The sequence below is a fragment of the Pyrus communis genome, chromosome 2, assembly GCF_041283825.1.
Source record: "Pyrus communis isolate YQ-2024b chromosome 2, ASM4128382v1, whole genome shotgun sequence".
NCBI lineage: Eukaryota > Viridiplantae > Streptophyta > Magnoliopsida > Rosales > Rosaceae > Pyrus > Pyrus communis.
This window is the reverse complement of record NC_142566.1, coordinates 2,241,894-2,258,136: the sequence shown is the minus strand read 5'-3', so window position 1 is coordinate 2,258,136 and position 16,243 is coordinate 2,241,894. Positions and strand designations below refer to the sequence as shown.

The window sequence follows — 16,243 nt, the reverse complement described above, 5'->3', positions numbered from 1 at the left end:
CCTATCTTTTTCTCATGCTTAGTTTTTCTTTCAGAACCTTAGTGCAAGCATTAGGTAAGCAAGCTACCATAGTGTTTTGTACTAAGCTCTTCGATCCTTTCTAAATAGGAAGAAGGAGCGCACATTGTTGTACAAGCTCATTCAACTGCGTGTGGAGGACAAGATAAGTTAAAATAATTAAAAAAAATGAAATTATGATATTAAATATCGAAATATCAAAATTTTCATCAAAGACCATATTTTTCTCCCTAAACCTAAAGTATTAAGTATTTTCATACATTATTCCATAACATAACTCAAAAACAAAGTTAGAGTCAATAAGAAGGTATAAATAGGGGTGGTTTGGGATGAGATCCTAAACTGAAAAGCACAAACCGAATTCCAAACCGAGTTCTTTCGGGACGAGATTCTGAAAATCGAAATCGAACCAAAATTTCGATATTCTTGAAAACATTTCGGCATTGCGGGATCCCCAAATCAACGGAAGACAAGGATAGATCCCCAAATCCTCAATTTGTAGATCCCTAGTTCAAAAACAAGATGCCCTTAGCCCTTAAGCTTCCTCCAAATCCCTAATTTGCAGCAGTTGCACCACAAATTCCAACTCTTTAGGGAATAGAATATGACTTACATTTTAAATTGGTAGAACAATTTGGAAGGTATGACAAAACCTGCACAAAGCATTACCATATGGCTGACAGGAGAGGAGAGAGGTGGTGAGTCGAGTGTCGGTGGCAGAACGACCAAGAGAAAGAGAGAGAGTTTTGACAGAGAAGATGCAACTGAGTGAAAATTAAAATCGAGAGTAGGTCGACGCAACACGATTAATTAAGACAACAAGGATTTGGTCCTTGGGACGCTGTTTGACTTGCGCCCGAATGTCCGTGAAGAAGTAGCAAGGATTTGGTCCCTGGAGTCGGACTCTCCGATCCTGCAGAGATGATGCTATCGTAAATGAAGTACAAGCACGTGGTGGCGCGCGAGGTGGTGAGTTACAGAGCTCCGGCGACAACGACGGATCTACCATCGTGCTCCGGCGACAACGACGGATCTACCATCGTGCTCCGGCGACAACGACGGATCTACCATCGTGCTCCGGCAACGATGACGGATCTGCCATCGCTTTGAAAGAAATGGGGTTGAGTCGATGGGGTTGACAGACAATCATGTGTACGTTGTCATTTAATTTTTCGTTCCATTCCGCTTGCACGTACCAACGCAAAACATAACAACTATCCCATTTCGGCGCATACCAAACATAGTATGAAACTTCTATTTTATCCCATTCCATTCCCTTACGTTCTGTTCCATTTCGTCTCGTTTATGTGCCTTTGTTTGATTTTGCGGTTGCATTTAGGTTGTACCTAGATTGCCTAGGTACCCTCTTGAGGGATCAAGTGAAATTTTAATTAACTAGGGTTGTGTATGGGCGAGGGTATTGTAGATATAAAAGTTTGGGTGTAGAGAAAAATATTAGTTTGGAAAGAATAAAAATATAGTTCGTAGAAAGATATAATTTGGGTTCAAATAAAATTTGTCAAAAATTAATAGGCATATGAAATTTGACGAATTGATTAATGAAGTTATGAAATTGCAAATTTATAAAATTGAAATTATTAAAAATGTATGAGGTTATAATTGCAGCTAAACTTAAAAGAGCAAAGTGTTACCCATAAAAATAACAAAGACCCTTTCAAGTTCTTAAAAAAATAAAAAATTCAATTTTTTTCTTTCAAGTTACCGTTGCAAGGCTATATACCAAAAGCGAAGACGGCAGAAAAAAAGCGCGTACTTCATCTCTCTCTCTCTCTCTCTCTCTCTCTCTGTGATTATTGATTTCCTTCGTTGCCTTTCCTCGCTCGCCATAAACGACGTCGCCAGCGGCCTTGGTTCTCGATTCCTCTGCCTCCGCCGTCGCCGCCCATTTTGTGCCGAGAAACACGAGTCGACGATTTCATCGAGATCGATCCAACCACAGACCAAGATATGTTCTGAATTTTGAATTTCGTTATGTAATTTTGGGCTTGCTTTTAGGGTTTCGTTTGATTTTACTCGTTGATTTAGGGTTTCCTGTTATATTACTTGTTAATTAGAATATCCAATTTCCTTCTTGTAGAATTGTTATTTGATTATCGATTGTAGGATTTGATTTGATTTCTCTCGTTGATTTAGAATAATCACTCTATAATTACGTATTGCTTTCTCAACTGTAAGATTTCAATTTCGATTTCGAATATGTTATCTGTAACTGTGAGGGCATCTCCATCTCCATCTGATTCTGTGTTTGATTATAGACTTGGTGGAGGATCAATCGGTGGGAGATATGAGGAACCCAGTTATGAATGCCGAAGAAAACGCAATCGTGATGGTAGCCTCAAAGAGGTAGGGCTAGGGTTAGGGTTTTCCACCACTTGTACAGCACCTGCATATGAATGCCGAAGAAAACGCAATCGTGATGGTAGCCTCAAAGAGGTAGGGCTAGGGTTAGGGTTTTCCACCACTTGTACAGCACCTGCATATGAATGCCGAAGAAAACGCAATCGTGATGGTAGCCTCAAAGGGTTAGGATTTGAAACTACTTGTGCAGAGGCTGAGACCACTGTGGAAAAGAAGGCTACTGATGAAGAAATCGCTGTTCCTGCTGATGAAGATCAGATTTGGTGCGTGTTATGTGGCGAATGTTTTGACGATTTCTATAGTCATGAGACCAAGGGATGGATGTATAAAGGTGCTGTGTACTTGAATGCACCTGAGGGATCAGCAGGGAACACAGATGGGTCAGAGTTGGATCTTATAGTCCATGATAAATGCAGATAGGAAGGTCGTCAAGGGAAACGGCTTCAGAGGACATACCATAGTGGTTGCAAGAAGTAGATCAACTAATCTATATCAACTAGATACGACACCTGACGGATCTAGAGGAGGCAAGGATAGGTCACAGTTGGGTTCTATAGTGCATGCTATGCAAATCGGAATGTTGTTAAAGAAAATGATTGCAGGAGAGTTTAGCATAGTGGTTGCGGGAAGTAGATGAACTAATTGACAACAACTACATATATTTGAAATGATGATTTCGACCTCGGAGCATCCAGAGATGATTTAGGCTTGTTTTGTAGGCAAAGAGCAAAGAACATTATGTTGTTGTAATTGATTCAATCATTCGAGTTCAATAAAGAAGATAGATTTTCATTTTTACCGCCAATGTGACCTACTCTTGTACCGTGCACATCATCTTGCAGCAAGGTTAATAACAATTTCTATTGTCATTTTGTTCTCTGCTCAATTTTATGTTTTATTTTACTCTAGTTCTCTGGTGCAGTTTTAATTGTCTTTATGTAGTGAAAGTCATTTCGCTTTTCTTGTTAGTTTTGTCCTAAATTGTTGCACCTTCCATTCTCAGTTATGTTAAATGTCATCTTTTAGTTAACGTTAATTTAGGTATGGGCCGCGGGCTTGCTATTTTCAAGGTCCCATTGAATCCTATTGCAAGGACATGCTACCGAGTTGCAGCGTCTCTCTGCCTTTCACATACTACCAAAATTCTAACTGTAAGTTCTGTAAGAAAAGACCAATTGGTTCATCAGCTGGAGTCTGAAGCTCAGACTCAGAGAGGTGGACGAAAATTACAGGTGTGAGAAGCTTTATTTTGTTGATAGGACTCTTAATTTGCAGATACATTCTGATTTCACTGAAAAGTTAGATTTTAGTTTACAGCTGCAAAACATATACTATGATTGTTGTAAATATAAAGAAAATGAAAATATTATACAGCGATCAATTGCATACTGGTTTTATTTTACTTCTCGTTGTCTCTCTAACCGGTCAACTGGCTGAGTATTTAGTTTCCCTGAAAGCATAATTCTATCACACATATTTCGTCTTCACAGGGAAACTGTTCATCGTTAATTTAGAAGAATGTAAATATAGTGCTTTCAGTATAGCAACGGCGCAGACCTAGTCAGCTGTTCCACGCATCTTGAGACTTGAATGGAGACAAGAGCGCGCACCCCCTAGGACAGCTTACAAAATCTAACGCAATGATCTCTGGTGATTCGTTAAGTAGAAAATAGAATCTCATATTCCATTGTTGCAGAATCAAAAACTTTCATTAAAAAAGAAAATAGAATCTCAGAAACTGCTTTGGCAAATTGAAGCTTGCGTGAACTTTGAGAATCCACTACTGAGAATCTACCACATAAAATTTACCCACTTTCATCGAAGGGAAACGCTAAGTTTGAGAATCCACTACTGAGAGAAACCTTTCCAACTACGCGATTAATCACATGATAGAGAAACTAATATGAACTGTAGAGGATGCTCTTTGTAATGTTATTTCATCTGTTTTTTTAAACAATAAAAATGAACATTTCAGCAGCAGCAAAACCTCAAACTTTGATGTCTCTTCTGTGTGCACTGCCCAGGGAAATTAGTTAAATCTGCTTAAGTTTTTTTTCAGTTAATGTCTTTAAGTTCTTTCTTAATTACGTTTTTTTTTCAGTCAAAGTCATTTAATTACTTGACTGAATCAGTTGAATCTGTTTAGTTACCTTATGAAGAAATGTTACGTGGTTTTTTTTGAACTAAACCCAAAGAATGTCCGGCTTATTTTTCCAACCAACAGTTACTGGTATGTATTTATTATCTGTGCTACAAGAAAAGGTAAGATCGCTATCTTTGTAGGATCAATCTTTGACAAAAGTACACAACAAAAAACCAATTTTATTCAGCAATTTTCTATGGCTAGCTCTGACCATGAAGACCCAGAGAAGAATCCCATCAGCCGAGAAGAACGTTCCAATTCCAGAGGTGGCTGGAGTGCTGCCATATTCATCATCTGTAAGCTGCCAGTCTTCTTTGATTTTTTTTATTTTTATATATGTGATTTTCATTTAAATATTTTGTTGTTTCAGTTGTTGAGGTGGCAGAGAGATTTGCTTACTTTGGCATGGCGGGTAACCTCATCACATACCTCACAAATGAACTCCATGAGCCGATTCCCATAGCTGTAAAGAATGTCAACACTTGGGTTGGAGTCTCATCTCTCCTCCCAATACTTGGAGCCTTCATAGCTGACGCCTTTCTTGGTCGATTCAATACCATCCTCGTTTCATCGACCATTTACCTCTTGGTACAGTTAAATTCAAAAGTTTCATTAGTGTTATTACCCTTTTGCTTTCATACCATGATTGTTTTTCTTTTCGTGTCTTGCAGGCAATGATGTTATTAACCATAACTGTGGCAGTAATCCCTCTGCATTATCAGGAAGCAATTTTCTTTGTTGCGCTTTACATATTGTCAATTGGGCTAGCAGGGCACAAACCATGTGCACAAACCTTTGCAGCTGACCAGTTTCGTGAAGACACGCCGCGGGATAAGAAGGCGAAGAGCTCATTTTTCAACTGGTGGTTCTTGGGGATCGTAATTGGTGCCTCTGTTGCCATTTTGGTACTTATATATGTACAGGTCAACAGACTCTTCCTCTGATCTTATTTACATGCACAAGCAGAGTTTTTTTCTCAAAGTTTAGCCAGGTATAACTCAAAGTCCATTTAGCATTAGTTCAGAGTAATGGTACATAGAGATAACAAGTCCCAAAATTTTGAATCCTAGCTGTGAATTTTTTTATATTTTCTATTATGTGAGTCGACTCTGGACCTCATTTATTTACAACGAATAAGAAATCGGATGAACTTTTTTGGTGATTAATACAACAACAACAAAGTCTTATCCCACTAAGTGGGGTCGGCTGTATGAATCCTATAACGTCATTGCGCTCAGGTCATGTACCATGTCTTTCGTTAGATCCAATTACTCGAAGTTTTTTCTTAGAGCCTCTTTCCAAGTCTTTCTAGATCTTCCTCTATCCCTTCGGCCCTAAACCTCTATCTTGTAATCACATCTTCTAACCGAGCGTCTGTAGGCCTTCGTTTCACATGTCCAAACCACCTTAACAAATTTTCTCTTATCTTTCCTTCAATTTTGGCTACTCCTACTTTACCTCGGATATCCTCATTCCTAATTTTATCCTTTCTATTGTGCCCACACATCCATCGAAGCATTCTCATCTCCGCTATACTCATTTTATGTACGTATTGATTTTTCACCGCCCAACATTTTTGTGAACACGAAAAATTCCTGAAAACAAGAAACAAGAATACGTGTACAAAAATAATATTTTTGTATTTAATGATTTTGGGGTTACGATCTCTCTCAAATTTGGTCCTCTGATTCTATCTTCGTAGGATGTAGGTTTGTGGATGAGTTGTTGATCCAAAAGGCCGTCGGGGCTTGATCTAAGGATGAACAGTTGATGAACGGATCTTCAAGGGGCGTTGGGCTTGATCTTGAAGAATGAGTGTATGGGTTTGTTGAGGTTGTTGATCCAAAGGGCCGTTGGGGCTTGATCTTAGGATGAACGGATGATGAATGATGAACACTTTCTTCAAGAGGCCGTCGGGGCTTGATCTTGAGTTGGTGGGAGTTCTTCAAGGGCCGTTGGGGCTTGATCTTGAAGGAGGATTTGACGAAGAACGAAGAGTGCTTTCTTGATCCTTCGGGATTTCTTGGGAATTTGGATGCTTGAGAGCTTTGGAGTTTCAAAGCTTCAAGGATTTGGGGAATTCTCTTCCAATTTGGGAGTAGAGAAATGTATTTGTGAATTGGTTTTCTTTGTCATTCCTCTTGATGGAGAAGCCTATTTATAGGTTTTGAGAATGAATCACCACCATTCATTTTTTTGGTGAAGTGAGTAGAGGTTGTAGGTGAAGTAAGTGGAGGTTGTAGGTGAAGTGAGTGGAGGTTGTATGTGAAGTAAGTGGATGTTGTAGGTGAAGTAAGTGTATGAGGTTGGTGAAGTAAATAAATGTTGTAATTTTAATACATTGGTTAACATTTATTTTACTGAAATTTCGATGTCTACAATTTTGTGCCATAAAGCATTGCTAGCCTTGGTACCGTCCTATAAAATATTCCCTTGAGCTTTAGTGGCATACGACAGTCGCACAACACACCCCATGCACTCTTCCACTTCATCCATCCAGCTTCTTTTGCAAGATAGATCCTAGGTAGCGAAAGTGATCGCTCTTTGGTACTTCCTGATCTCTAATCCTCACACCTAACTCATTTGGGCCTCCGTTCGCACTGAACTTGTACTCCGTATACTTTGTCTTTGACCAATTTAGGCGAAAACCTTTAGATTCCAACACTTTTCTCCAAAGGTTAAGCTTCACATTCACTCCTTGCTAAGTTTCATCTATCAACACTATATCATCTGCGAAAAGCACACATCAAGAATTATCATCTTGAATATGTCCCGTTAACTCATCCATTAGCAATGCACATTTTTGCTGATTAATATTAAGTAAAATTATGGTGACCCTAAAGTTGTGTTAGTTCAATTGTGTCAAAATAGTTCCTAGGATATTGTAAAAATTCAAAAACTTTGGCGTCCGATTGAGTTTGTAGTCATTTACGTATTGAATTTGTCACTATGCTTACCCTTGGTGTAGGATTATGTTGGGTGGGCGGCAGGGTTTGGAACATTGACAGGGGCGATGGCGGTCGCATTGGTTCTGTTCCTGTTCGGTTACAAGAAGTACAGAAGGCAGGGACCCTTAGGCAGCCCTTTCACCTCGGTGGCTTAGGTGTTTGTGGCGGCAGCGAGGAAGTGGCGCGTCAATGGAACACTCGCTGGTGTTGTTGTGCACAGTGATGGGAAGAGTCAACATGAGACTAGGACTTTGGCGCATACCAGTCAGTTCAGGTATGTCTAACATGCCACCATAATCCAAAGACATATATTTTCCATTAGGTATAATTTTATAAACACAAAACAGCATTGTCATAAAATCCAAATGGAGTTTTATATGTTGCCTTTCCAAAACTTTATACAATATTTAAAGGGGTGTGCTATCCACATACCCCTTGTTAATTTCTATCATTTGATCTTCTTTATTGGCGTGTGGATATCACACCCCTATTTAAATTTGTATTGCATATAGTGAAATTCAGGTACTATTGTTCTTTTTCTCTTGGAGTTCTACTAAGATTTTTATGGCTTTCCTTTTTCTTACTCGTTGAAAAATTTAGATGCTTGGACAAGGCAATGATCGTTGACGACCATGATGCTTCATGCATGACCAGAAATCCATGGAGATTATGTTCACAAAATCAAGTAGAACAAGTAAAGCTCATCCTACGCCTGATTCCCGAATGGATGTGTTGCTTAATGTTTGCTGTAGTCCAGTCCTTTTTCCAGACCACCTTCACCAAGCAAGGAAGCACAATGGTCCGGTCAATTGGTTCAAACTTTATGCTTCCCGAAGCATCACTTCAAATCTTTGTTAGCCTGACAGTTATAGTTGTCATTCCAATCTATGATCGTGTTTTTGTCCCAACTGCCCGAAAATTCACGGGACAGTCCTCTGGCATCACCATCTTACAAAGAATCGGCATTGGTCTATTTCTGTCCCTAATCACCATGGTTGTGTTAGGTTTGGTAGAAGCGAAAAGGGTTAGCATTGCAAGAGAACACAACCTCTTGGACAACCCGAAAACAATAGTGCCAATGAGAGTGTGGTGGTTAATTCCACGGTACATGGTATGCGGTTTATCTGATGCATTTGCGTTGGTTGGAATCCAAGAGTTCTTTTACGATCAAATGCCAGAGGAAATGAGAAGCATGGGAGCAGCAGCATAGCTCAGCGTTATAGGTGCTGGAAACTTGTGAGCAGTAGTATAACAACTGTGGTGCAAGTAATTAGCTCAAAACATGGCGAAACATGGCTTAGTGACAATATCAATCGTGCCCACCTCGATTGCTTCTATTGGGTAATTACTGCACTAAGCACTGTTAATTTTTTCATTTATGTGTGGATCGCTAAACGTTTCATATACAAAGAGTTTGAAACAGAAGGAACCGAGAAGCAGACAAAGCCGTCTCAATCTGGATGATCAAGAACCGAAGCTTGTAGCTTGGCCTATCTTGCAGATAACAGAAACTAGTGGTATAGAATACATGTTTTGTGTTGTAATGTCGTACAACTGCCTCGCAGCTTAAAATTACACCTCTTCCCTTTTGATTTCGGACATCCGGATCTCGCAATAGAATTTCAGAAAATCAGGCTCTAGTAGAATTAGTATAAAGGCCTGCATCTGCATGTATGAAATTCCTTGATCAAAACTTCCCTTTTCATCTGTTCTGCAGTCAAATTTTCATCAGCCACTTTTGGTTTTGATCAGTTGTTTCATTAGCTAAAATTTCATAATCTCAATATCCACCAAAGCTATCACTAATGATGTGTTAAGGGTGTTGCTATCCATGCACCTCTTTTTACCTTCCACCCACTCCCTCTTAATTTATGTTATTTGATCCTCTTCAATCAATTTGATTCGATGGTCGGAAATTGACAGATGTGTGTGTGAAAGGTAAAAAGAAGTTATAAAAAATATAATCTCATATTATATTGTATTAAAAGTGCAGATTAATATCAGTGGCAGAGCTAGGATGTCATGCATAGGAGGACCTCTAGCATACACTGGTAGTTTGACACTCAGAACATGAGAGATTGAAGTAATTTGCAAAAAAATTGAAAGACCCTAAATTCAATAGAGAGAACTAAACATTTCACAAACCCAAAAACCAAAATATGACGTAAAGAATAAGCAAGAAATGTATATATAAAGTTGCCAATTAGTACTACAATCTAGTGGTATTCCTCTTGACTTGTAAGTGAGAGGTCTTAGGTTCGATTCTTGTCAAAGACGAATTTGAATCACATTATTGTTAGTTCCTTGTGAGGTTTAGCCCACTCCCTCAATCTCTTAGTATATATAATGTCGTTCGTCTTTTGTCTTTTTTATTTTTTTTATAAAGTTAAAGCCAAAGAAAACAAGAATAAGGAGAGGAAGTGAATACTACTATGCTGTAATAAGAGGGATGAAGAGAAAAATGACGTCTGCCTGGAACGGAAAAGAATTTGGATTGAGAAGACACTTTAATTTTAGGGAGCTTTAATGAAAAGGGCTTGGGCTAACAAATATTTAACCAAAAAAACCATCATAAAATGTTATTTAACCAAAAGGGCTCAAAGTTTAATAAAAAATCATTCAAAACTATTGTCTATCTTTTTCATGCCCTTATCCTCGTCTTCCTCGCCATCGTCCTCATCCTCATCCTCACCCTCTTATCTGCACCACGAACAATTTATAGTGTTAGTATTTTATTCCAATTAGATCCAATAAGGACCTACGGTCCTAGTGATGTACGTACATATCACGTGTCTGTAAATAGAAAAAAAAAAAAAAAGAACCAAAACATAAAACAGTTTCTGGAGAATCCAAAATATAACACTGTTTCTGGAAAAAAAAAAAAATTCAGATATAGTGTTTGTTTTTTCTGTGCACAAACAAACACTGTATCTTGAAAGAAAAAAACCAAAATCCAGAAACAGTGACTTAAATTCCAGAAACAGTCTATATTTTAACTTTTGATTGTTTCTTTTCTTTCATGCATCAGTTAATTATATTTAAAAAACATTATGCTTATTTTGCTTTGAATCAAAATACAATGACTTTCACTATTTCTTTTATAGCTTACATTTAAGGAACAATGTGTCTATTTAATTTGGATCCATAAACAATGACTTAGATTCCAAAAACAATAACTTAGATTCCAGAAACAGTGTTACTTAAAATCCAGAAACAATTTATTTTCACAATCTAGAAACAGTGACCCGTCGTTATTATTGAATAACATGCAGATCTCAAATTTATTTTTTGGAGAAACTAACGATGAACTCCACTAACGAAGAAAAATTGAAAAATAGTACCTCGAATACTTTATGAATAATAACAACGATCACGTTTCAACCAAATAATACAAAATATAAATTAAATAGCATGGGGATCTATATTTTTGTTTCAAAGAAAAAGAAGAAGGTTTGCAAAACAACGATGAACTCCATTAACGACGAAAATCTGGAATCAACCTAAAAAAGTTAGGGGTAAAATCGACAAATCATAATTTATTATAGTTGAGCCATTTTTAGTTGAACTACTTTAATATAGGTCTTGTACTAATCATTAAACAAAACTTATAACATGGTTTTTTTTATTTTTTTATTTTATTTTATTAAAACTAAAACTTTTCAAGCCATTTTCATTGGTTTTCCTTTAATTTTAAGGGTACTAGACTGACATGCAGCAACATCATCTGTTATAGTAGCAAGAAAAAAAAAAGGGCAGTATGGGCCAGGGATCATACTGGTTCCTGAGTAGCTTCCCCATTGACTTACATCAAACCCTAGTTAATAATGAAGGAACCAAGGTAATGGAAACTCGGGGAGTTTATAATGTTGAGAGTTGAAATGTGAGGAACAATTTGTCCCACATCGGTGAGGGACAAGCCTTACTAGTGGCTTATATGGTCTTGGACTACTTCCCATATTACCAATTGGTTTTATGGTGGAACTCCAATTTCATCATGGTATCAGAGCAGGTTGTCTCTCGTGTGAAAGCCCAAGGGCCACACATATTCACGCATCACCCACTTAATGTCCACATATAGGCTTGAAAATTGGTCACGTGTGAGGGGGAGGTGGGGCGTTTGGGAGTTGAAATGTGAGGAACAATTTGTCCCACATCGGTGAGCGACAATCCTTACTAGTGGCTTATATGGTCTTGGATTACTCCCCATATTGTCAATTGGTTTTATGATGGAACCCCAATTCCATCATATAACGGGTGATATTAGAGAAATCACATTTTATAAATTTCATGTGAGAGCTCTACCTCTAAGGACATTCCCTCCTATGCTAAACTGACATGACTAGATTCCAAACTCAATCCAAATTACACCTCCACCCATTTTGGCAAGCCAAGGCTCCATCAGCCATGGCAGCAACCGTGTCGATTTTGAGAAGGTATTTGAAGGCAAATAGATAAGATGGTTCATATGGGGTTACAAATTGTTGTCTTTTCAACCTTCTTTGTTTATAAATTTCTTCCCATGTGTTATATAGGGGTAGGGTTTCTAAAATCCCAAATTTCGGAATACAACTTCAAAATTTGGAGGATTTAGATTCTCTAAAATTTGGTGGAAATTGATTTTTGAGTTATTGGGAGAAGATTTTTCCTCTCATTATGCCCTCACTTATTTATTAAATTACAAGATTACCTTCGCATTAATCCAACACCAATTGTGTTCTCTCAGCCAAAAAATGAAAAATAAATTGTGTTCTCTTAGCCAAAAAATGAAAAATAAAAAGAATTAAAGTTTTCCTCACAAGGTTAAAATAAACTTTTACCAAAAAATTTAGCATATAAAATAGATTACTAGAATAGAGGCGTTTTAGTGATCACACTGATTTTCATTACAATTCATGCAAATTAACTGATTCTTGAAATTTTAGTAAATTGTTTATGCATGAATCTGATTCTGATTCCACCCTATTACAACTCCTTAATTCAATTCATCTCATTTTGATTATGGGTTAGTAAATAAACCATAAAACATGATTCATTAACAACCAACGACCCTATTTCTGAAAACATAAAAAAATCCCTAAATTTTAGCAATCCTTGAATATTAGCTCATTTTTGTAATGCTAAATTAATTTGGAATGTGATTGTCTAAATTCTTATGGGATTCTATAATATTTTTTAGATAGTTTCCAAGTTGTAATGTATTGCTTTTTTTTTTTAACGATATTATTTACACTAAGGGGTGGGGGAGTGGGCTAAACCTCACAATGGACTAGCAATAATGTGGTTCGAATTCTCCTTTAGTGAGAATTGAACCTAGGAAATCTCACTTACAAGTGAAGAGGAATACCACTAGAAGTCTAGATCATAGCACTAACTAGCAGTTGTAATGTATTACTTGAAAGGCAAGTATTTTCTCTTCCTTTCCACAATATATAAAGTCACAGTGGAGTGAGATAATATACACCACATAATTCACTAATTCTCTCTTTTCTCTCCTGTCGATGGCCTCATTTTCTTTATAATTCTTCAATAAAATAAGCCTATAACACTCCTTAATTTCTAATTGGATTTCATTTAATTCCAAATCTACCCAATTAAACTAAACTAAAAAAGTGATGATGCATTTGATTTGAGCCTCCAAATCCAATCCAAATTCTCTCTTATTGAAAAACAAACTCCTTAATTTACACATGGTTTTTTTATATACTTCCTTTTTTACATTGAAAGTCAAAATTTTATGAACTTTAAAACATGGCACAATTGTCCGTCATTTTTTCAAGGGAACTTTAACGAAAAAACTCCCGATACTGTTCATTTTAACGAAAAATCACAATTTTACATTAAAAAGTCAATCCTGGTACTATTCACTTTATTTTTTATTTTGTCCTTGTCGTTAAAACTCAAAATTTTCAAACCCTTTTCATTAGTTTTCTTTTTTTTTTTCAATTCCTTCTTGTGGTAGGGGATACAAGAGGTTTGAGATTTTTTTGGTGGTATTAGGGGAATATACGGATTTAACTACACTACTTATATGTATTAGAGAAATTTATATACTTATTTGTAAGTCACAATTGGATTTATTTCTATGAAAGTGAAGAAAGAAATGCAAAGTTGGAAGGGTGGAAAAAGAGGATCCCAAGTAATTTAAAATAAGTTCATTGTTTAAGCTTTCCATAGGTCACTATAAAAAGACTCTTGATACAATGGTATAAGCATATCCCAACCAGCATGCTTATCAAGCAATAGCTCAGTTAGATCTACCATTATCACTTGTAAAATGGCTAGAGTTCCAACACTCCAAAGTTTTGGTGCTCCAATTCTTCTTTTACTATTGAGTTTTACCTTTCTTGAAATCAATGCCCGATCGTTAGGTCCCTTTGAATTTGTTGGAACTAATCATGAGGGGAAATAAGGCTCATTCGACCAACTGTCACAAGGGATTAAGGATTCGGGAGCAATCGATGGTGGTCTAAAAATGCCACTAGTTGGGATTAGGGAGGAAGGGCCAAGCAATGGTGGCGAAGGAAATGAAACTCCACCACCAGCCAAATACACTTCACTAATATGAATTAGTGAGGAAGGGCCAATCAATAGTGGCAAAGGACATCAAATTCCATCACTAGCCAAATACACTTCACTAATCGGGATTATGTCGGAAGGGCCAAGCAATGGTGGCGAAGGACATCAAATTCTACCCCTAGCCAAATACAATTCATTAATCGGAATTAGGGAGGAAGGGCCAAGCAATGGTGGCAAAGGACATCAAATTCCACCACCAGCCAAATACACTTCACTAACCGGAAATAGTGAGGAAGGGTCAAGCAATGGTGGCAAAGAACATCAAATTCCACCCCCAGCCAAATACAATTCATTAATCGAAATAAGTGACGAAGGGTCTAGTTGTGAAAACTCGTTCCCGGAGTTCACTGTAATAATCTACGTAATTGTATTATTGAGATTTTTATTTTTTGGGAATTTATATTAACGTATTTGAATTTAGATTTTAATTAAACTAGTTATGAAGAGTGAAGTTTCGAAACTAATTATTTAAAATCTGTAGATCATTCAATGTCACAATTTATATTTTCGAATAGATCTTGCTCTCACGAACATGTAGGTGCAAACTGTTCGTGAAACAGAGTTATAATGAAGGAGTTATTAACATTTAAAGTTAATGATATTTCAGTAATTTTACCTCAATCAAGAAGGCTCCAGATTTTCTGGAGCACTGAGATTATGCCACGTGTGTGGCTGAGATAAAAAGAAAGGAAGAGATGGACAAACAAGACGGGAAGGAAAGAAGAGAGGATTGCCCAGTGAGGAAATAAAGAAAGGAGGGAAAGGAGAGGAAAAAACAGGGAAAAAGGAAGGAAAAAAAAGGGAAAAAGGAAGGAAAAAAAAATATAAAAAAGGAGGGGGGGAGAATTGGGTTTCCCTGGACCCATGCAAATCGATCGGCGGGAACCATGAAAATCGATGGTTTCCCGGCCAAATTTCGGCGAACTATGACAAGACATCACCTGGAAACTTCACACCGGGCCTCCCTCCTCAGTTCTCACCCCAAAATGGATGAAAATTAGCTTCGGTTTGGTGAAACCCGCACCGGTGGGTGTAGTGACACCTTGCCATTGATCCACCATTTCTGAAACGTTTACCCTCAATCACCACCACCTTTAGCTTCCCCTTGTGCCCTGGAACAAAGCTCAAACAAGTTTGGGGCGGCGGAGCTACGATTTCGACGATTTGAGGAACACCCAAATTCTAGGGTTCTTGCGGGTCCAAGGTGATTCCGAGCACTTCTTGGCCGAATTGGATTTCGGCCCAGGTATGAAAGTTGTTTCTCTCATTGAACTCTACTTGCCTATAAAATTTGGTAATTTTTAAAAATAGTTGAATTTTTCGGCGAGTCAGGGCGGCCAACCGTCACCCGCTGCGGAACGTGCGGTGGTGCGTGGCCAGTGGGCCGACGATATCTTTTTAAGTTCAATTAGATGCCCAAATTTCATAATTGATATCCGTATTATGTGTTTTGATTGATTGAACGTAGTTCCATTACGATACATCACTTGACTATTGTATGAATCGACGATCTGACCGTTGGATCGTCAACAAATTTTGATACATTATAGTGCGTAATATTTTAAGACTATAGGAACTAACGGATCAGGAATTTGACATATAGATCTTCCCAAATTAGATTTGTGAGTTCATAAAATAAAATGTTAATTGCCACTTGAATTTGTGATTGGCAGAGATTCGATCATCAGATCGTAGTGAGATTTTAGTATGTTATTCTAGAAGCATAATATGGACCTTGGGAAGTTACGGATCAGAAATCTAATAAGCGGATTTTTCGGTTTAGATTTCTAGGGTTGTGGACCTTACTATCGACCTTGATCGATGGTCGACTTTTCAGTCAACTAGCATGAGTTCTTCTAGCATGTTGCCAATTTTAGAGAGCGATTGAGATTTTATGGAGCTTGTTGGGCTCATCGTGATGACGTGTCTCTTTGATTGACCTGCACCTCGATTTACATACTGATGGCCTTATATTGTGATATGCTTGTTTATTTTATGTGATTTGATTTGTGCATTGAACTTGTTGTGGAATGTGTGGTTTGATTTGTGTGATTGGCTTGATGTGATGAAATATGAGGGCTAGTAGTGGACCGTTATCCTATTATCTTGGGGTTTGTTGCTTCGACACTGGTTTCACATATTGATTTCTTACTTCACTTTTTGTTTTGTTAAACCCTTC

The 16,243-nt window shown here is 37.6% G+C and overlaps 1 pseudogene; it reads left to right on the top strand.

Annotated features, from left to right (window-relative positions):
- Positions 1-4,736: 4,736 nt before the first annotated feature.
- LOC137748055 (protein NRT1/ PTR FAMILY 5.4-like) lies at positions 4,737-9,181 on the top strand (annotated as a pseudogene).
- Positions 9,182-16,243: the final 7,062 nt, after the last annotated feature.